General features: G+C 40.6%; 1 protein-coding gene across 1 annotated transcript in view; it reads left to right on the plus strand.

Moving 5' to 3' along the window:
- Nucleotides 1-22,182: 22,182 nt before the first annotated feature.
- The window catches only part of PPP2R3B (protein phosphatase 2 regulatory subunit B''beta), a 45,725-nt gene continuing 44,595 nt past the window's right edge, over nucleotides 22,183-23,312 (plus strand). The window contains exon 1 of the mRNA XM_050331299.1: nucleotides 22,183-22,322. The gene's annotated coding sequence lies outside the window, so the exon portion shown is untranslated. The remainder of the gene's footprint in view (nucleotides 22,323-23,312) is intronic.

Genomic DNA, 23,312 nt, shown 5'->3' on the forward strand with positions numbered 1-23,312 from the left:
ATTCCTCTCCTTTGTGAAAGTCTAAGTGGGGGAAAAAAAAAGATAAATCTTTAGTTAACATGTGAGGTCATCCCAATTATTCATTTTTGGGACTTTTTGTTTGTTTGTTTGTTTACAGCTGTTGCAAGAGAATTTCTCTCACTGCCTCACTGCAGTTTCCAACAGAAAATTTATTAAGTGGAATCAACTATCACAACTACCAGCTATGCAGAGCTGCATTACAGAAAAGTATGTTATCAGGTCATCCCCTGCATGTTACCCCATATTTGACCAATGTATTTGCCCCTATATGACCAGTATTAACTGCACTCAGCTATTTATGAAACATATGTACATTTCTATGTGCAGGAACAGAAGTGTGAGAAGTGTGTTTTCAGCAAGTGAGGAAGTCTGACTGAATGACGCACAAGACCATTAGCCAGAGCCCTCGGGGAGCCAAACCAAATACGTCATTGCTCATACAAGAAGAAGCAGGTAAAGAGGATAGAAAATGTAAAAGTTTGACAAACTACAGGACTATGGACTGACATTGCAGAGGATAATAAGCAAAAGCAAACAAGGACAATAAGTGATGTCAGTGGTAGAGAAATCAGCTGAATTACATGCATAGGCAGAGGTACACAGTTCTGGGAATTCTGTATTTTGGAACTAACAGCCAACTATTTTTGCTAAACCAGTGATTACCAGCTCTGGAATGGTGTTCCCTTTGCAGGAAGGTAATATCACTGAAAACTAATTTCGGGTTTCAACCGAGGGTGTTGGCAAAAACCAATGGAAAATCTGACATATGGGTAACGTAGGCAGATCCATTCTGGCCACCAGCAATCTGCAGTCAGACCATAGAGCTTCAGCTCTGTGTGCAGTAGTAACTGCAGTATCTCTACAACAAATGCCTTCCTGGTTCTTCAGCACCCAGCAAAATACTTGCTTCTGCTTCCTGAACACAGTGCTAAAGTTACAAAGAAAAGTTCCTTTAATTTATTCAGTATGCTGTCCCCTTTCCTATGCTGTGGTTGCACTGGATTGCCCTAAGCCCAGGTTCACTCTGCATTTCACAGAATCAGAGAATCATTAAGGTTGGAAAAGACGTCAAAGATCATCGAGTCCAACTTTTGACCGAGCTACCACCATGTCTACTAAAAAACAGCACTAAGTGCCATATCCAACACTTCCAGGAATGGTGACTCAACTTTCCTGGACAGCTCTTTCCAATGCCTAACTACCCTTTCAGTGAAGAAATTCTTCCTGATGTCCAACCCTCATGCAGCTTAAGGCCACTTCCTCTCGTCCTGTTGCTAATTGCCTGGGAGAAAAAAACGATCCCAGCAGGTTGTAGAGAGTGATAAGGTCTCCCCTGAGCCTCCTTTTCTCCAGGCTAAAGAACCTCAGATTCCTCAGCTGCTCCTCATAGGACTTCCTCAACTTGTCAGCCATCAGAGTTAGGCCAGTCTCTGAGCCCTGCTTCACACTGCTCCTTTAGATCAGAAGACTATATGAGGATAGTGTGAAAATAATAAAATTAGTAACTCATCACCCTCCTTTGGACACACAAAACCAGACTTTTGATTGGTTCAGTTCCAGGGAGAGGGCTCACTGCTTCAGTGAGCATGAAGTCCTGAGCCAGGTTTATGGAAGCATGGGATAGACATGCCACCCAAGCTTCTCAAACCTTTCAGTCTCAGGTGGACATTGTAGGAATCCAAGGCCCTGTTCTTCCCTGTTTGCATTTCAAACACCAATCATATGTATCCCACACCCTTTCTTCAGTGACTGCAGCCCACAGGAAAACAAGATATCAACAGAGCTGTTTTCTTGCATCACAGGGTCACCATTGCTAGAGCTTCTCTGTCTCTCAGCAAAGTCTTCAGTCTATCAGTGAAAACCCTTGCTTGGGGTTCAAACGAGGGGAAAAGGAGGCTTGGTATGGTATTTGTTATATATAATGTATGTGTGAGTCAATTTCTACTGCATTTAAGGACACCGAATTGGGCATCTGAATTTTCCTCTTCCCTCTGTCAGCCCAATGCTGCTTGTAAATGTGTTATTTTCTGGCTTTTTTTCCCCTTCATTTTCATTTTCACTGTCATTCTCTCTGTCACAAGAAACCATAGATACTAATACCATTACATGGGCAGGGACGTCTGTCTTGCAATAACTTCTGGAGGCACAGACATGTTTTATTAATTTATCATATATCTTTGAATCTTTGGCTGACTCTTTTCCCCTTTGCTCTCTTAGGCACCTTCCAGGGCCTCACGCTAAGACTGGACAGCACTGAGAGGCTATAATGCACATCTTTGTTTTCCTTAAATCAAATGGCCAGGAAAATGTTTTCTGTTCGTACAAATATAAAATTTATAAAAAGTATAAAACTTTGCTAAGTATTACACTCACTTGTACCATGTCTAGGATTAACGAAACTTGCTCCTTGGTTTGTCAGACAGATATATGCAAAAACATTCCTGCTCAAAAATTCAACAGCTAAAACCACTGTGACAATAAGTTTTTCCACATGGAAAATGGAAGATTGCTAGTTTCCCAGTGACTGTCAGTCCCTTCTCCTAAACCTGGAAGACAACAACAGAAGTGCTGAAGAACTATTCACAGTCTAATTTACAGTATTTTATTCTGTCTTACAGCACAATGCAGTTAGAATCAGGGACACACACAATTCTATAACCTTCTCACAGGATAAAACAGATGGACTGAGAAAGCAAAAATCAAAAATATGTTACTGGAGTTTCACCTAGTATTTCACAAGCAACAGTTTCTGACATTTAGAAGTATGGCTACACTTCTATTCCTACCACAAATGTCTGTGTAAATGAAACCAGCTTATACCAGAAACCACTGACCTGATACTCCTAACAGCAACTGCTTGTTGTATATCTTGTTTACTGACCTATTCCATAAGCTGCATTTTTTATGTGGAAAAAACATCAAGGTCATTCCTTCACAGTCACTAACACATAGACAACAAAAATCTCGTTTCTAAAAACATGTTAAATAAAACACTGTATTTTCATCCCTGTCTTCCAAAATCTGTGCCTACTGTAAGGGTACAGGATCAGGCAGACTTGTCAGTACTGCACATCTGTGAGAATTAATATTGTCAACTTCTGAGCTGCCATCAACAACAATAAAGGACAAAGAGTGGCAACAATCCTTACATTAAAATACTAGTTTTATTTTTGCTGAAATCAAGGACTTCTTATTTCTTGGCATCTTTACAGACTACACTTCATATGCATTACATTAAAGGAAATAGATACAATGCAAGAATATTGTTACACTCTTTTTCACAGATATATTAGGCAATTGTGCAAAAGGAAAGGAAAATACTTTTTTAGTAGACCACAGAGATAGTATTGCACTTCATAGTCCAGACTTGCACAGTCCAGACTGATGCAGCATTCAAAAATCTTTCCTCTGCACAATCATGGGTTTTATTTTGACATTCAGAGTAAGGAATATTCTGCTGTAAGAGACCTAGATGCCATTTGTTACTGGGAGAAAAGTCTTTCATGAATGCTTGTATAAGACAGCTTTATGCATTTCCAACGTATCATTTACCTGAATTCCCATAAATATATTACTGTTTCAGCTACCTTGAAAACAGTAACAAAACCCAACGGCACAGTCAGTCAGTCATGAAAATACATGTGTTACTGCCTCACAAGTAGCTCAAGGCTGAAATTTCTATTAGAAGAGAAAATAATTAGGCACTAGATTGGAATTGCTCATTTAAACTCTGACTAACTTCACAAATAGTACAAAAATTCTCTTGTGATTTGGAAATCATATTTTAAGTGAATGAAAAAGGTGATGAAACATTACAAGGAAAGAGTGAGGCAGGCACATGTCTTTTTATATGATGGGAGAGTATTTATACTATGTCATTATCATTTGAGAGAAAAAGAGAGATATTATCTGATGTATCAGTTTTGATAAGGAGAAGAGAGATGATTCTTCCTTCAGTGAATAGATAACATAGATATACACAGACTTTTCTTAACTTCCAGCTACAAATACACTTGCATGTTTTCTCCTAATAGTTGGTGATACAATTTATAAGGTTCACTTCAGAAACCTAATCTAATATCCCCAGTAAATGTTTGGGAATTTCGTAGTGTTAATGACGTAATGTATCATGACAAATGTGACCTAGAGGCACTGCAGCAGCAGTATGGGAAATACAGGATGGGCACAGCCTCTGGCACGTGCAGGTGCCAAAGAGAAGGAGAAGCACAATAATTCTTTCCCTTTTGCATGTTCACATCATTTCCATTTCCTGAAAGACAGGATTAGACACATGACAGTTAAACCAGCTCCTAAAATGTAGGGAAGGGAAAAGGGTTCTTTGGCTGTGGCAGTAATGGGGGATTCTTTATAGTTTTCTTAGAGATTTGGAAGAGCAGTCTTGCAGCTGAGGTCAAGGTTGCAAGAGAGGTTACTACAAGTTTCCAACTGTTAAGCAGTGAAGATTCATGGGAAATAGAAAAGAATTTTCTTATTCTGTCTCAAAATAAAATTCACCTGGGAGGCCTTCGGAGACTCCAGTGCTTCACTTCTTTAATACAGCTAGAAGCATTCCATCTTGTTTCTACCAGGTGAAAAGGAATAGATAAAGGTAACATGCACAGATCCTTTACATCTTCAGTTATTTAGAATGGATGAATTTGAAGTTTCCTTATTCATCCTCAGAGGAATTGTCTAAGGAGTTCATTATTCACAGTTATGTATTTTTAAGCAAAACACTTAAAATTATATCAGTAGCCTACAAGCTGATGGGTGTTTTATGTCCTGTTCATATAAAAGCCCATTCAGATAACTGTGTTTCAGCCTTTGGGGATGGCAGGAAGGGAGGTTTTAGTTGATGAACTGCCCAGTTACCACTGAGGCATCCCTGCCCACATCTCTAGCAATAGAATTTTCATGTTCTTTCTTCAGCAGGCAGCAGCATGGTCATTAGAGAATATAAGAAAGAGTTTCCCAAAGCTTAATAGGCTTCTGCTTTCTACATCTATCAGTACCTTGTCCACAGTAAGCCTTTGTACACTTGACTATGAACCTACAAGTATGGGCTTGATCTACTTAGTCAAGGTTTTTTAGTTTTTCCCTTTCATGTCCCAGGAGGATGCTTTGAAAGTCCTACCCTCTAAAACGTCACCTAGAGTTCAAAACTCAAGAGTTTTCACCTGGTGTTTAATTTTTCCTTTTCACTTTCTCCAGTCAGAACCTTGCTTCCCACCAGGCAAGGCTGACAAGTCCATCATCATGCATATGTATTATACTCACCTGAATTGTGTCTTTGGCAATCAGATTGTGGTAAATAAAAGGTATGGCCTAAAAAGGATTCTCCTTTGGTTCTTATTTGCTTGTAAAGCAGAAAAGAAGGAAAGGGATGATTCTTCTCTCTTTGTAAGAGACAGGTATCAAAAAAAAAAAAAAATTAAGTGTGGAAATTCTGTATCTACCAGTCTGACAACTTTTTTTAAGAAAGACTGTTCTGCAACACACCCATGTAACCCAATTATACAATTGGCTTTATCATTTTACATGTATTTCTTTCTTCCCAATGGCAAGCTAATCATTGCACTCTGCAGTTATGAAAAGCAACTTCTTGGACAGATTTTGCTTAAGAGTTTTACCAAATTATAGCTGTATTTTAATAAGTCCATGATCCAACAGACAACAAAGTAAACAGGAAAAGCTCTGCTGGAGCTAGACTCTCTCTGGGCTTTTCATCTGTTTCTGTATGTAAAATGATTAGTACATGTGTACATATTCATGCACGGGGGAAAATAAGTCCAGATTTAACTGTCCGTATCCATATGTGCATACCACAGTACCTAATTTGTTGTTAATAAAAAAAAGCTAATAAACAAGGCTTTGTGAGTTTACTTTTCTTTAGAAAGGTTCAATAAACACAAGTGCTGGCTTTCTCCTAATCTGCTCTCAGCAAATAACCTCAACATAACTTATTCTAACCACTGAAAATGTTCCCTGTTTATCAGTTTAAAATTGATTGCTCTTTTCTTGTTTACTGTTGCAATAACAGGTCTGCAGCTGAAAGAAAAGAGGTTTATTCTTATAAATAAAAGAAGCACAGTCATATTCATGTTAAGATACTTCCTTCATATTGTAGAGTCATAAAAATGGAGAAGAAAACTGTTGGAGGGAGGGGTTGCCACTCTGCAAATTTCTATTAAAGGGATGAAACAATTCCATGGAGTATGGATATCCAGTTCTGGCAGTTTCTGCCGGCTTTTATTCCACTTATATTTTACTGAATAAAACTGTCTTCCACTACACCTGCAACTCTAACTGTCCCGGTAAAGCAGCATCCTGCTGGCTGCAACATGAAGTTTTGCTGAAGTCATTGATAGCTCAAGGTGTTCAACATCTCACTTAGACTCTGATCCAAAACATATCGAGATAACTGATGCATTCCTTTCACCAGAGTACATTTCACATCAGTCACCTGGGCAGGCCCTTTTTCCACCAGGTGTTCTGTAACACTCTACGCCATTTGCACACTTGGCTGTTCAGAAACCACGGTGTTGACATGTGTCTAGGGAATTCCATTCATACACCCAAGGTGTACAAACCTGCATGCTGCTGGTTAAGGCCATGCACCCTTAAAGCCAACGATGATTCTTCCAGCAATGTCAAGGGGAGCAGGAATGGATCCTTCAGTCAGCATACCATGGCTCACAAAGCCAACACAATCTGTGAGCTGCTAAACTTGAAAACTGCAGAGGGAAAAAGAAAGGTATGTGTTACACGTGCTGGCACAGCCACAAAAAAACTTCACCTACTCAAGTGAGTTCCCTCCAGATGTCATTCTCCAAAAATATATCTTCTACTCTTTGTGGACTTCTCCAAATATCTGGTTTATCTAAATTTTCTGCTGGTAAAACAGCAGCATAGTAAAGAACCGCATTAGAAAGGGCAGTCCCATACTGTTAAGCATTGAAGCTAATTTTACAGGAGTCCAGCAGGGGTCATATGAGGGACATCAGCTTTTTCTTTGATACTTTTTTCCCTCTATTCCCTCCATTCTCCAGAGGCCACAGAGCCACAGAGGAAAAAGTCGCAATAGCTGCAAGGAGCCTGGCTCATCCCCTGGGCCACCATCCATGACGCAGAGTGGTCAAAAGCAATTGTACAAGCAACTTGTCCCTAATGATACCAACCTAGAACCTTGGGAACAAGCCATTCCACATGGACATATTGGTCTAGCAAAGTACCTTGTCTCATACTCCATCTGTGTAATCTTTTCCTCACAGTGAAATACTGCAGGGCTGAGTTGAGCTTACTTCCTTACCCACTGGGAACTCCTGACTATTGCATGTCTAATGTCACAGTTCTAACACTGTGTGGAAAAGGGTTTTGATACTTAAAAACTCTTCCCAAAAGTATTTGATTAAGTAGGTCAGACTCTTGCCTAGACAACACAGTTTCTTCACTTTACTACGGAGCAGCTGTTAGGTTGCACTATCAAGCAGTGTTTTACCATGTAAGTGATTTGCCTGCATTGAGGTGACATATAAATAAGTGTGGCCTTTAAATGTTTATCTCTGGCATTTTACATCATTTGTTCGGCCTTGCAAGTCCAAGCTGCCACCCAGCTTCAACTCCCACGGAGTTCACCTGAGCTGAGGATCTCCAGCATCTGTCTTACAAGAGAGAGAGACAGTGCAAATCATCCTTAGACCCTTTGTATAACCCTTTACCTTCTTTGTTGCCTGCATCTTCTGGCCTATCTGTTTTTAAAGTGATACCTCTAAGGGAAGTGAAAGTTTTCTATTATATCTTGCCTCTGCCCAACTACCACTGCATAACCTCTATTTTGCTGCATTCTCCAGCAGTACATAAAAGTTAGTTAAAAAAGGAAGTTTCTACAGTCCAGGAGGTTGACATTGGTTTTAATTCCCTTTCCCAGATCTTAGGATTTCATCATAAAATTTCTTCAGAAGGCCTTCCCCGTAGAACTTTACTCCCAAACACTGAGGCTTAAGTTTGCTTTGAAACATCAAGTGCATTTATTTTATATTTATATTATTTTGGTGTCATACCTTTTCATTCTAATAATCACTTGGTTCAATTTTATGCACTGTATATATTTTCTTTTGTTCCCATCATCCAAGTAGCTGTTTAATGGTTAGCTATAAATTTGCATTTGTTTGATCTCAGTGTCTTTCTGCCTAAAGAATTAGTGGTGCTTTTGATAATATATACTCCAAAGGTATATTGTTTTGAAAAACTCTTTTGACCTACTTGTTTCCATTATGTCTGAGGTTTCTGTCAATGTGATTTCTCTTTATCATTTTTCTTCCCTTCCCTTTACCAGAGGCTGATATTCTTCTAACAACCTATTTCAATTCAGTAAAACTCCTTTTATTTTTTAATTTTCCTAGGTTACTGAAGTCCCCAGATTCAAAAAACATTAATTTTACATTTTGTCAAATAGAAGGAAGTTCAGTAGATTTAAACAGAACCAGACTGAATAATGTTACCTATGTAATGTCCTTTTACTTTTAAAAATTCAGCAACTGTGGATGAAATTCTTGTTCCTGTGATAGGTTGAAATGAAAATTAAAGTAAGTCTTATATCATTAGATATTAAACAGAAAACTCTTTGTCACTTTAAAAAAAAAAAAAATCAAATTTCATTATATAAGCAACATGCAGACACTCCTGATCCATCTAGTAGGAATTTTACTTTACGGAAACCCCAATCTTGCAATCCAATCTGAAGAGAAGAGCCCTTTCACTTCCACTGAAAGCCAGTGAATCTATTAAGCACTAGGCTTATAAAGGTGTTCTGGCACTTAAAATACAGAGAGGATCATAGTAAGATCTTAAAAAATCTAAAAAAAGTGAATTCCCACTGAAATAATTTCATTCCAGTTCATTTCTGTGTATATAACACAGCCCATTAGATTTTAAATGAAATAAGGCAACAAAATTGAAACATAACTTTGGTTTACAGGAAAAAAAAAATCCAAGAATTCAGCTTTCTCTCCCATGGAAAAGGATGCTTTGGGGAGTGCTTGGGCCATCTGTTCTAAAGGACCGTTGAATCTGGGAGAAAATTATTCTTCCCTATGAACTCTGTCACACATTCAGAGATGTGCAGAGTACTGCATCATTGTTTCTGCTTCCTAATAATACCAACTGCATGTGCTCACAAACAGGCAAAAGGTCTCATTTCATATCTGCATGTACAATCCCTGCATCATTAGAGAACCAAGGTTGTGATTGATAATTTCATGTTTTTAAAAAGACACTACCAAATTCAAGAACTGGTATTTGCAGTATGAATGAAGTGCTCCTTAGAATTAAAATATATTTGATTGTTTAGTTATATATGGCAACATCTATTCTACCTAGAAAAACTATAAACAGTTATGAAATTATAAACTATTAAAAATTATCACTTACCAAATACGGGTTTATACCACAGTGACTTTTTCTTGGAAAGAACAAATGTTTAGGAAATGACTGCCAACTAAACTAACAAATACAGACACTAAATAAGAACTCCTGAGTTATCTCAAGCTAATTTTGCAAATCACTGTGTAATTTACAAAGCAAGTTTATGAAGTTGCTGAATTAGCATTCCAGGATCTCACTGGAAATCTCTTTTCCTTTAAAATTACTCTCAGCATTAGCTCAAATGCTTTTTAACAAGAGGAAACCTACCCTGCAGACACAGGTGTACCGGCAGCAGCGACAGCGGCCATGCAGCTGAGAACTGAGCAGGCTCAGCAGCTCTTCACTAAAGCACGGCCTGGATCTGTAATTGTTAATGTGTCAGAGGGCAAGGTCTGGTTAATTTTATAAGTTCTTGGTATCTACACTAAAACAAATAAAGAGGAACATTAAAAAAAAATAAGCATGGTATAACACCACTGTGCTTCAACAATTATTTTGAACATTTGACGTTTAATATTGTGAGTTAAGGAGGGGAAAGGGTAGAAATTGTGATCGCAAACTGTCTTAGAGGGGAAACTGAGTACAAACGTTTGAGAATTGTTCTTTCTTAACAAGACAATTTTATCGAGACAAATTATTGCAATTAGATATTCATTATCTCTCCCCACCACTGATGAACAAGCTAAAATTGCAATGGTTAAGGCTATGAAGAATTGGCCACTCTATTCTCATATGGACTCTTTATAATCAATTAAGAATGTTTTCTGATTTATACTTTTAAAAAAAGTTTAAACTGCTTGACAAATATTCCATTGTTCCTATACAGCTCACTGCTGCCACTTGTTTGGAAAAATGAAAGGTAAGTTGAAAAATGCACCTTTTCTATTTTCATCTCTAATTGAATTCTCTCTTGACCCCCTTATTCCCCATGGCTGTATTTCAGGTTTTGATGATAAGAAAAAGAATTTTGTATTTGGATAATACAATTTTCTCACTTGCCTTCAGCGACCTTCAGCTCAATTTCCTCTCCCTAGAGACACTGTATATTATAGAATTGAATCAAAATCCTTATTCATAGAAAAAAAGTTCCAATTTAATCTGAATATTCAGCATTTTACACTGGTCAGGGTGATGGATGGCAAATTGAAATGCTTTTGGTTCAGGTAATCAAATGGTAGAATTCAGACTTGTATTGAAAAAAATAATGAAGTCTATTCAATATTCTCATAAGGTGCAAAAAATGCACATTACCTGGTAGAACTGGGGCTTTTTCTTATTACCTAAAAAATAACATCTCCACTGCAAAAAGTATAGTAAAACATTAAGAATTTATGTAGGTTAGAACACGTGAAAAGCAGCCACCTTTGGGGGAAAATGCAGGCATCTTCCTAAGAATGTTCAAGTGAACAAGTACAAAACTGGGGGGGGGGAAACACACCTATTCCCAGTATGTACCGACAGTGTTCAATGGTGGCTTACTGAAGTTTTTTAATATGTTTTTAAATGCTTTCAGAGAAAGAAATATAACTCTTTTAATAACTTCAAGTTGTTTGATATACTGAACTACTGTAATGTTTCATTTCCATCCCCAAAAGTTTTGTCAAGTAATGTCACCACGTATCTCATTATTTCCAAAGGACTATCGATTTCATTTTGGAAAACCATCTTGCTACTTTTGAAGTTCAACTCCAAAACAACAATTGATTTGAACAACTTCAGCTTGGCACCGCCCTATTGATTAGACATTTGGACTTGGACAAGATGCCTCCAGGAAAACAAGAGGATAATGATGTTGCATAAATATCGTTTGGTTTAAAAATTCCATCAATATTATTTTCTTTCCTTCTAGAGGTGCATGGAGTTATGCTGTTTGGTTTCCAAGTACTCTATTCCAGTTATTTCTCTTCTTTTGTCTGGCATATTTAAGCCACAAGGAATGCCAAACTGGCACCACTGCCATTTAATTATAAATGTGATGCAGCAGCCTAAATGTTACGGCACTGTGCTACACATGAGGTCCTAGACTGCCTCTACTGGTTGTACTAAAGCTTGCGCAAACAGGGGAGCCCCCTCCATGTTTTTCTCTCTCACTCCACACAATATGTGCCTGGTGCCCAGGTGTTATCCAGGTCAGGAAGATGAGGGGAACTCCTGTTCAGAGGAACTTCCCCAAAGCTGGTAGACATGAGGTGGCCCTCATAACCGGGGAAGAACATTTTTCATCATTTTTCCTTCCTCCACATCACAAGCAGCTCGCAGGAACGGTGCACAGACTCGAGCTTCCTCTGTGGAAACACAGAGCTCTGCATGATGTTGGACACATTCACAGGGCTTTTATTTTCCCTAAGTAATCTGTCAGTGGAGTTTCCCATAACAGCTTGTTCAGTTTCACAGCCACAGGGTAAAGATGGAGTGTGAAGCACATGGCAAAATCATGCACAGAAACTCTCAGCAGCAGAGTAAGTGCTCAGATTATCAAGGATAATAGCATTAAAAATACTTACAATTAGAAACTCTTAATATTGAACTAACTCTACCAAATTAAGAAACATTGACTGGAAATGGTGAATGCTAGCAAGAACAGTAACTTGTGATCCACAGCACAGTCATGGGAGAAGAGCTGAACCTAGGGAAACACACAAATATATTCATTTCAGTCAAGTCCCAGATTAAAAAGAATAATAAAAATTGCATTTTTTCAACCTTCCTTGCAAGAGCAATTTAGGAACCAAACATTACATGCAATGCTGTATGGTATGAAGGTGGTTATGCAATGGAAGCCACTAAAAGCTACACTGATGAATATGAAAATAAAGCCCAATTATTGTTCCCAGATCCTTTACCTCCTTAGGACTTGCAGGAATAGAAGTCATCAAAAGGCAATATTTTATAGGTTAAAGTGGACCAAATACCAAATAGATACACAAAGTCTAGGGTGTTTTACATAATCAGAAACATAAAAATGAGTTTAAGATGTCATAGAACAGGATTTAAGGATGTGATTTTGAGGTAATTCAAGTAGAAGTTTGTCCTCTGTCCTGAATAGGATGGGAAACAATCTCATAGTTTTGGTTAACCTATCAGCTGCATTTCAAGGTCTGGAACACTTAATGACATTTGCTGCATGCACTTACTTCTGCTGAGAGTTATTTGGAATTTCTTTTGTGAACAACTCTGTGGGAATATAAAAAGTGTAAGACACGTGACAGGAATTTGTACAGCTCAGTACAAAAGAAAATTAGAAGAATATTTTAATTTTGTTGAAAAGTTGCATTTTGATCTTGATCCTTCCAGAAGAGCTCTTAGAACCAGTCCCTGTAGAAGGGGTAAGTATGGAGTTAAGGCAGTAAAGGTACATGAGGAGGTGCTTAAAAGTCAGAAATGGCAGCATTAAAATACTAATACAAGCTGGTTTCATGTTACCATGGGGACTATTCCCAAAGGCCATATTAGCCTGCGGACAGTAAGCCCCACAGGGGAACTTTCACAACCAAGGGATACCAACAGGCTATTCTGGAGGTGGGTCAGATCAGGAACCGAGGTCCAGACCGGAGAAGCCTGCATCAGCCAGATAAATTTAGCCCCTGTGAATGCTCCTCATACATTCAAATTATATCCTTTAGCTGCAATTATTTTCCCCAGGATCATGTGGAACATTATGCAAGCTTTGCCTTCTTCCAGCTTGCACTTTTCTCATTTCCATAATAGTCCAGTATTGGATCTATACCTTGGCAGTTGCTGCCTGCTGTCACATTCACTTCCCTTTCCAGCTGATAATATTAAAAGCTTAACATTAATTACAGGGACTATTTCTTTAACCTTGTCTCTGGGACAGAATATTTAGTTGGGAACAGTATAGTCCATCACAGCTGCAGTCTATTTGATAAGTGCTTCTTAAAAGCCAGACTACTTGTCTGCTGGGAATCCAGTCTCACTGACAAGTGGGGGAGCTGAGGGCTTTTAAAAGGAGCAGCATGGCTCAAGGAAACCATTTGTTAGTGCATCTCCAGTGCTTTCCTCAGAGCGATCGACAAACACCGCTTGAGCAAAATACTATGTCCCAGCATTCCAGGGGAATTTGTTCTTCCTCTGTAGGCTCACCCCAGTGAGCATGGAGGGGAGCAGACGTTCCCATGTTAGCTGGCACACCACATGTGAGCTGCTGATATGCTGTGCCTTGTTCACTGCGGATGTACTCCAGCTTGGGTAGCAATTTAATAAAGCAGCTGAAGCTAATGCCATTTTTTGGCATGACATGAAAGAGTTTGTTGCAGGGTCACATATATGCATATAAGGGGTCATGTACCAGCAAATTTTCAGGAAATAGTAGACATGCACATTATTAGACTGAATTGCTGTCTGGCTCCAACATCTAAAATATGTAACCAACCAACTCTTACCCTAAGTCTCAGCACTCTGATGCACTTAAATCAGAAAAACGTGTAGCTTTTTTGTGTCTTAAAAGAAGTTTCCAAAGTAGGAAAAAAATACAGAAATACTTGAAGAACAATAATGCTGAATTAGTGCCATTACTGATACAATATTTAGATTAATAAAAACTTTTCAAAATCCAAGATTGCTTCTAAAATCTTGATTCTAAAGAAATTAATCTGAGGCTCATATATATATATTATTAATCAGGATTTTTGAGCCATTAATTTTGTATTTCCAATACTTTCTTTGCAACTACAAGGGCTCTTTTTAACATACACATTTAATGGAAGATAACATTACTTCATAATCATGAGATTCTGGAGCTTTATAAGAAAAAACACTAAATCTTATTAAACTTGTGATAAAATTACTGGTGTTGGCAACCTTGCAGACACATGCCTAGAGCTGCACAGTGTTTTCCTCCTCTAACTACTGTAACTAAAAGGACTTTAATGAGAGCAAAAGAATGTGGCTCTGTCTGCCCAGAATATTTTGGAATTTTCACTTTTCCCTAATGAAAATGAAAACAAACACTTTTTTTTTTTTTTTCCTGTGAGCTTTTATGGACATCTGAACTGACTTTTGTAATGAAGAAGGATTAAGCAAACTCAGGGAAATTATAAATGTGGTTTGTATTAGTGTACTAATTAGCTCATAAATTTAGAAATAGTTAATCTTTTAGTTTTGCTGAATGAAAATAGCAGTCAAATTGCAGATCAGATCTTGTAACAGGAGTAACGCAGTGGTGAATGAAACCCCCCAGAGCATAGGTGTCTGATCCCATACCATTATGAAAAATGGAAATCTTGCTACTGGCTTTGAAGAGCACAAGGCAAATTTAACCAGAGTTGAAAATATTACTCAAGCAGCCAGATACTTAGCAGATAATAATAAAAAAATGTTATTTATTAGGTGTGTGCTTCTCATTGTGTTGTAATCCAAAGATTAACTATATTAATTATTTTTAGTTCAGTGAGCTAATTAGAGCAGTGGCAGCTAGCACAATTCTGTGGTTTACTGCAGTTTCTGTCTAATGTACGTATGTACGTATGTGCACAGACATTCTAAGACCATGTCCTAAAATATACATGTTATTACAGAAACAGTTGTGGGTAAAAGTGATAAAAATATACTTGTTCATTACATGATTTCCATTTCTTTAGAACTGCAAAGGCAGAAAAGGAGTTGTAGTGGGTTGACCCTGGCCAGATGTCAGGTATCCACTAAAGTAGGGTCACAGCCTCCTTCAGATATCCAACTCCTCCAGCATGGGCTCCTCCATGGGCTGCAGGTGGGTCTCTGCAACCTGATGGTCCCTCCATGGGCTGCAGGGCCACACCTGGTCCACCATGCTCTGCACCACGGGCTGCAGGGCCTCAGCTCCGGCGCCTGGAGCACCTCCCGCCCCTCCTTCTGCACTGACCTTCGTGTCGACCTTTTTGTTCCCATGTTCCCACTCTGCTCTTCCCTGGATGGAATTCTTTCTGTTCAATAACCTTCTGTTCTTAAATATGTTATCACAGAGGCATTACTGTTACTCCTGATTATCTTGGCCTTGGCCACAGGCAGGAAGCCCGTCCTGAAACCGGCTGGCTTTGGCTCCACCGGACAGGGAAGCTTCTAGCAGCTTCTAACAGAAGCTACCCCTGTAGCCCCCCCGCTACCAAAACCCAGCCACAGAAACCCACTACAGCAGTACAGGCACTGTGTTTTACACTGCCCTCTCAATAATCTGATGAAGACTGCTCTGATGAAACATAGAGAAAAGTAGATTCTATCCCAAAACAGTTTAGGTCTCAGCTCTTCAAACTGGGTCCTAGCCAGGTGACAGAGATGAAAGAGCCAAGCACCTGGCATGGTAGCAGACAAGTAGCTGGCAGACATTGCAGGATGCTGCATACAATAGCTCAGAGTCTCCTCTCCCCTTTAATGATTGCACCAGGACAAGGTTGGAAGAGAACTTGGCTCAGTAACACTCAACGTGGAGAATGAATGGACTCCCATTCTCACACCCCATAAACATCCTCATGCACACCTTGTTAAACACCACCCCAGAGACTTCATTTCAAGCAGTTTTTCATAAACTCCATGTGACCTGGATACAATGCTAGATAAAACCATCGGATAAAATACAGCACTTGAAGTATGTGAACCTGGGATTAGAAGATCAGGGTGACTTAATGCGGAACCAGCCTTCACATCTGGACTGCTGTTAAACACTGCCCAGCCCAAGGCCCCTGTGGGAGAAAAACCAACACACCGATAGTAATTCAGTAAAATGTACCAGAACTGTTCATTGCTAGCCCTGCAGTGATATGCAGCAGGAATTAATCTAAAAACACGATGGCAAACAACTGCTGAACCAATTTTCTTCTTTGCACTTTGTAAGTGCACCTGCTCTTACAGCATTTACATCTTATACTCTTTTTTTTTTCCTTGCAGAGATGTAAATGTTCCCACATTAAACCAACTGCTGCTGTAAAGAGATAGCCAGTGACAAGGCATTAGAATCTAACTACATGGTGTGTATGATAAGGAGGAAACAAAATGTGTCTTCAAGTACAGAACGTTTAAATGCCTTTAGTCATGACAAAAGCTGGCAAGTTACAAAGCATCGTGTAATTTTATCTCTGATTTGCTCTTAAGGAGTAGTACATCAGCAAGATAATAACCAGATCCTATACTGCTGCAGTATTCCACCTCAAGGTGGTGGAAGACAGAGAAAATTCAAGCCTAAAGTCTCAATATCAGGCCCTTCTGAGAGCTTTGCTGGCTGCCAAACATGTGCACCAAGTCAGCATTGCTGACATTTTTTTGTCTGCATATGATGCTACTTCTGGAGGCCATATGACCTGTAGTTCACCATCCCAGCTCTATTTTTGGTAAGCTGCTGCAAGAAAGGATGGAGTGGCCTGGTTAGCTGGTATGAATGCATAGCTTAAGGGTTTCCCAGTTATTACTCTTTTCTTAGCCTTTCCTTTCAGTTTAAATGAGACAGCATAAGGCACCCAATGTCCTCTCCATTCTCCCCCAAAATTAGTACCAGGACTAGGAATTTTTGTTTGAGTGAAAGTATGCTAGATTTGATCCTTTACTCAGTGGAAAGAAACATTACACTCTCCTGAGTGAAGTCTCTCTGACTGCATACCATAAGCAGGTTTAGAAGGAACATCACCTTGGCAGCACAACCTCAATGAGCTCTTCTGGCCAAAATTTTCAATAACAACAACTCAAATAAAAGTGACTGGTTTGCCAGAGACATTCAGCACACTTGCTTCCAAATAAGTTAGCACACCGGGAAATCAGGACACGGTTATTTTAGTGCTTATATATAGGTTAGAACCAGATTTCAGATGCCTAAATTTGAAAGTTGTGAAATGTGTCAGCAAAAGCATTTTAAAAGCATTATAATAGCAAAAGCCTGATCATAAGGCAATATTCAACTTAAATCAACAGTCTAAAGAGGTACTGTAGTTCTCTTCCCTATATGACGGGCTGTCGTGATTTAACCCCAGCTGAGCCCCACGCAGGCAACTTGCTCACTCCCCCACCAGCAGCGATCGGGAAGAGAATAGGAAGGGTAAAAGTGAGAAAACTCATGGGCTGAGACAAAGACAGCTTAACAGGAAAAGCAAAAGCCGTGCACACAAGCAAAACAAAATAAGGAATTAATTCACTGCTTTCATGGATAGGCAGGCATTCAGCCATCTCCAGGAGAACAGGCCCCCATAATGGTGGCTTGGGAAGACAAACGCCATCACTCCAAACAGCCCCACCTTCCTCCTTCTTCTCCCCACTGAGCATGATGTCATATGGCATTGGATATCCCTTTGGTCAGTTAGGGTAGCTGTCCCAGCTCCCACTTTCTGTGCACACCCAGTCTGCTCACCAGAGTGGCAGTATGGAAAGCAGAAAAGACCTTGGCTCTGTGTTAGCACTGCTCAGCAATTACAAAAACATCTCTGTATTATCAACCCTGTGTTCAGTACAAATCCAAAACACAGCCCCAGAAGAAAAATAACTCTACCCCAGACAAAACCAGCACAAAGGCATATGAAAATCTCTAAAATAAGAACTCATAAAGATCCTGCAGTGAACTGTATTTTGATCTCAGGCTTGTGTTCCACCTCAACCTCCCACTCTGCTGAGTTATGACGACTCTTCTTTTGAGACCAGATGAGACTAAATCTAACATTGGTGTGTGAAAGTAAATATAATACTCCAAACAGATTTATTCTATCTAACTTTAGACTTCTAAAATGTGGTTGTGTATACCTCAGACACTAACTGAGATTCCTGTTAAATAGTGGAGAGGAACAGGAGTTTTAAATCATGTTACTTCTGACCTAGGTTACATGCCTACCTCAATAAAACTACCCTCATATAATCAGGCCTCAGAAATGCTGCTTTACTCCCATTAGTACAGAGGGAGTGGAGACACCTCTTTAATACCCATATGTCCAAGTTGTAGAGACCCAAGATTATCAGGAAACAAGCCCAAACCTCATGGCAAAATGCTGATTAGGAACAGAAATATTCTCTATGAACAGCGCACAGTGACAAATAAAGGCAAAGGAGGACCTTGATATTTAGCCAGGAGTACTGGCAGTACTGGCAGTACTGCTAATATCCCCTTCTGAGACAAGACAGGTAAAACAAAGCCAGAAACGAGCTAAATGCAACAGAGACAACAAGAGCTAGAGCTCATGTGGCTCTTCAGCTTCTCCATGAGGCTTAGTAGTTCCACACACTGTATGGAGGGAAGCACTGTGCTACATGGATATACCAGCATGGGTGTACTGACTCCACTGCACTGTGTTGTTAGGCCCAAGCACTCCTGTCATTAATTGGCATGAGTTATATCAATACACTTGCACTTGTTAAACAAGTGCCTTACCTAAAGTGTAGTCAACAACGCTAAGTGTGACCCCACCACTAACCTTTCAGATATCAGTTGGATATTGCACATTCAGTACTTTAATATTCAATGTTTATTCAGGGGATTTTTAAACCAGATAGATACATTTCACACAAAATGTAAGACACTAGAACAGATTTTTGTTTTCCCTACTTTGAAAGCAACAGAGAAAGGTACAGTTTCTGTACTTACTATGCCAGAAAGAACATGGAAATAGTGATCATAAAGGAATTTCAAGTTTAAATTCTCAGAGAAAGATCTGAACAAAGAGGTCCAACTTTGATATTTCTCCATTTTTGGCCAAGTTTGGACTCCTCTGTCTCTACACACATCCCCAGCAGTGAATACACTGCTGAGTAGACCTAATTAATTCAGAGACACATTCAAAATATCCGTGTGAATTGCCAGTATTGGTACAACCTGGTGAGGATACCCAAAGTGTCTTCTGTTTAACAGAAGGCATGGAATTGATTTCTCTCTCATACCAATGTTAATCATGACTAAGTCAGAATTAGAATTGCTTTGAATGTACACTAACATGCATGAGAGAACACTGTGACTGTGTTATCTCTCACAGGTGGGTTTTTTTTCTTTTTTCTTATTTCTCATGTTCCTCTGAGAGATCTCATTGCCAGTTTCAACAAAGAGCATCATCTCTACGCAGATGATATCCAACTCTACAACTCTGTCAAGTCTGTCTCTGATCCCCTTCTTGCCACCTGTCTTCAACATGTCAATCAACAGATGGCTACACCATCACTAAGGAATGCTTCAAAGGCATTCAAAATGTTTTAAAAGTACTCTTTGTTCCATGTCTGTTGCTCTGCTATCAGTCTTCTTAATTCAGCCTTCAGTTCTCAGCCAAGAATCTTGCTACTGTCCATAACACAGGGTTTTCTTTTCCTCTGCTTTAAAGCTAGTTCCATAGTATTTGCAGATTTATCCCTACTTTGACATCTGCTTCCTCTGTGTTATGTTGAATGCTTTACTCCAGCTTAAAGTTATGGTGTTTTGTCCACTTGAGCTTTCCAAAAACATACTTCCCAACTTCACCAACCAGTGCGTAGGAAACAGAGTACTGCTCTACACCAAAAAGTGGAGACACTCTCAAGAACTTTCACCACTCCACAGGTTTCCTGGAATGTAGAATCTCATTTAAGACTTGTGAAAATATATTTCAGTGTCTACAGCAGTAAGTCAAAGTTCTCTGGTATGCTTACAAGAGTTACACTGCTTTTTGCCAGATGATTCTGTTTCTACAAAAATGTAATTCTGCTATTATCAAAACATAATTCTGTTGGACTGTTCTGGATTTCTCTCACAGCATCTCATCTTTTGTTTCTCCTCAGCCCTTTTATCTCCGTGTCCTCTGTCCAAGCTTCCAGAAATGAGAAAGCAAGCCCATTCCTTCACTTATGCAATCTGTTTTAATCTTGTCTGCATTTTTAAGCCTTCCCTTCAAACCACTGTAACATGCAAATGGTATCATCTTTGGTACAGCCTCGGTTGCACAGTAGTAACATTCCCAGGATTTGTGATAATAACCTGTCAGAAATCTGGAGCGTCTCTCACAGTAAAGGAAGTGGCAGAACGGTAAAATGGATAAACATGAGCAAACCAGCAAAACCACAGGAGCGAAGTTCGGTGTAGTGGAAGTAGGGATCTGATGTAAAAGCATAGATGACATGCTGAAGTACAAAATACCAAAGAAAAGAACTATATGGGGCAAGGCTCAGTTATCTTAGACCCCACTGACAGGTGCACCTAGGAAGCCTCACAGGGTTGCCCCTAAAGGCTGGTAGCCACAAATTTCCAGTGTATATTTTTCAGTGCAAAAAAAAAGGCTGCAAAGAGATTGGCACAGATGGTTCACTTAATAAGGGGATTATCCTTTTATTTGTTACTGCCTCCACTTCCCCTTTCATCCTATCATTTGCAATCCTGTAAAACTAGTGGCAACCACAGCAATTGTGTAGAAAGGGCATTTAGTGTTCTCCTTTTAACAGCATTTAACAACTGGAACCAGCTCACACACTTTCACAGAATCACAGAATGGGTAAGTTTGGAAGGGACCACAGTGGGTCATCTGATTCAGCCTCCCAGCTCAAGCAGGATCATCCCAGAGCACATTGCACAGGATTGCATCCAGACAGTTCTTGAGTATCTCCAGTGCAAGAAATTCCATGATGACTCTGGGCAGTCTATTCCAGTGCTCAGTCACCTGCACAGTAAAATAGTTCTTCATATTCAGGCAGAATCTTCTGTGCATCAGTTTTTTGCTGTTGCTTCTTGTCCTATTGCTTGGCACCACTGAGAAGAGCCTGGCTCTCTTGGCACCCTCCTTTCAGATATTACACATGTTAATGACGTCCCCTCTCATTCGTCTCTTCTCAAGGCTGAACAGGCCCAGCTCCCTCAGCCTTTCCTCGTTAGACAGATGCTCCAGTCCTCTTATCCTCTTTGTCACCCTCCACTGCACCTGCTCCAGGAGCTCCATGTCTCTCTTGTACTGAGAAGCCCCGAACTGGACACAGCATTCTTGATCCAGCCTCACCAGGCCTGAGCAGAGGGGAACACCTCCCATGACCTGCTGGCAGGGCTCTTCCTAATGCACTCCAAGGGCACACCGCTGGCTCATGGGCAGCTTGTTGTCCACCAGCGCCCCACACGGTGTGACTCTTGGGGATGGTCCTCTGCAGGGCTAGGAGTTGGACTGAGTGATCCTTGTGGGTGCCTTCCAACTCAGCATATTCTGTGATTCTTCAGAGCTGCTTTCCAGCAGGTCAGCCCCCGGCCTGTACACGTGCCCGGGGCTGCTCATCCCGAGGTGCAGGACAGAGCATTTGCCGTTGTTCAGTTTCAGACAGCTCTGCTCTGCCCATCTCTCCAACCTCTCGAGGTCCCTCTGGAGGGCTGCACAGCCCTCTGGGGTATCGGCCACTCGTCCCAGATTTGTGTCGTCAGCGAACTCGCTGAGGAGTCATCTGCCCACCCCCCCCATCACTTTGCCAGCTCCTCTCAAAAAATCAGCCAGTGAGGAGCAGCCTGTGAGCTGCCGCAGCTCTGAGACACCGCGACCCTGTCTCAGCTCTAAGCTCGGCGCAAGAGGCAGCGGTGGCAGCGGGTGACACGGGCGGGGCGGCCCTCACGGCCCGTCGCCATGGCGACCGCCGCCGCGTCCCGCGGGGCGGAAGGGCCGCGCTCTCGCGAGACGGCGGGGCCGGGCCGGGCCGGGCCGGAAGGAGGCGCGCGTTTGAAGCGGCGGCGGGAGGGGCGGCGGCGGCTGAAGGGGAGTGTGTCGCTCTTTCGGGGCGCTGCTGCGGCGTGGAGACTCGTCCCCTCTGAGCTCTGCTGGGGGCAGCGCCGGCCCGAGGAACCGAGCGTGGCGGCGGTGGCGGTCGTTCCCCGCTGGCGGGGCGGCGCCGGGCTGGCCCTTCGCCGGAGCCGTTTCCTCCCACGCCGATGGTGCTCGGGGCTGGCCGGGCGTAGCCGCGGGTGCCGCGAAGGTGTTGGTCTGACTAAAAAGGTAGCGAAACGGCGTGACCTTCAGGTTCAGGGACGGAGTAACTGAGCTGCTGAGCGGTGACTGTTTGAAAAGTTTTAAGTGATTCGGTGTTATAGGGCTTCCAGTTCTGCCACGGGATGAGGATGAGCTTCGGTTTTTAGTAGTGTTGTTCGTTTGGTAGATGTTATTCACTTCCAAATTGAAGTGCTTATTTTAAGGCTTCTTCAGAAAGTATTCACATATACAACCATAGAATAGAATCATTTAGGTTGGAAGAGACCTGTAAGGTCATCGAGCCCAACCATACATCTTTGCTGCTTAATGCATATAGATCAAATATTGACAAGGCCTTAAAACCAAACCAAACAAACAAACAAAAACATGAGGAAGTATAAGTTTTATGTAAACTGTACTAGATCTCGATAGTAACTTAGTTCTGTTAGTATTTCATTCCAGTCCTCTGTTTCTCTTTAAAAAAAAAAATAATACATTCTGTTTGTTTCAGCTGAGTAGCTGAACTTAAAATCATACTATCCCAGTTCTTGAGTCACATTGGGTTTTACATTTGTTTTGAAAAACTGTAAAAGTGAATGTCAAGGATCAGTTTTTAAAATATCGAATGACTGATACCAAGCTAACGGGTATTCATCTGGGCATCATGTGGGGGAATTGCAAGATTTTAAGTCAGTAGCACAGACCTCAGAATGAAAATTGAGCCTTCAGTCTTAGTTTTAAACCTCTTGACTGAAAGACTTGCTTCTCAAATCTTACCTGTTCAATCATCAAGGCTTTGCATAAACTCCTTAAACATTTAGTTCTTAGCACATTCAAGTATAAGTCTTTTCAAGTCTTATTTGTCATAATACATGTGGGTTTTAGTACATTATTAGGGGTTATTTGTTAGATATCTCTTGAGAAAGTCCAAGTGCCGTGTCTTTTTGTCCAGTCTCCATCATTTACACAGTATACTTTTAAAAGAAGTTATTGGAGTTGATTCTGACTTATTAATGG

This window comes from Myiozetetes cayanensis, unplaced genomic scaffold, assembly GCF_022539395.1.
Source record: "Myiozetetes cayanensis isolate MyiCay16 unplaced genomic scaffold, myiCay2020 scf5-8, whole genome shotgun sequence".
Lineage (NCBI taxonomy): Eukaryota > Metazoa > Chordata > Aves > Passeriformes > Tyrannidae > Myiozetetes > Myiozetetes cayanensis.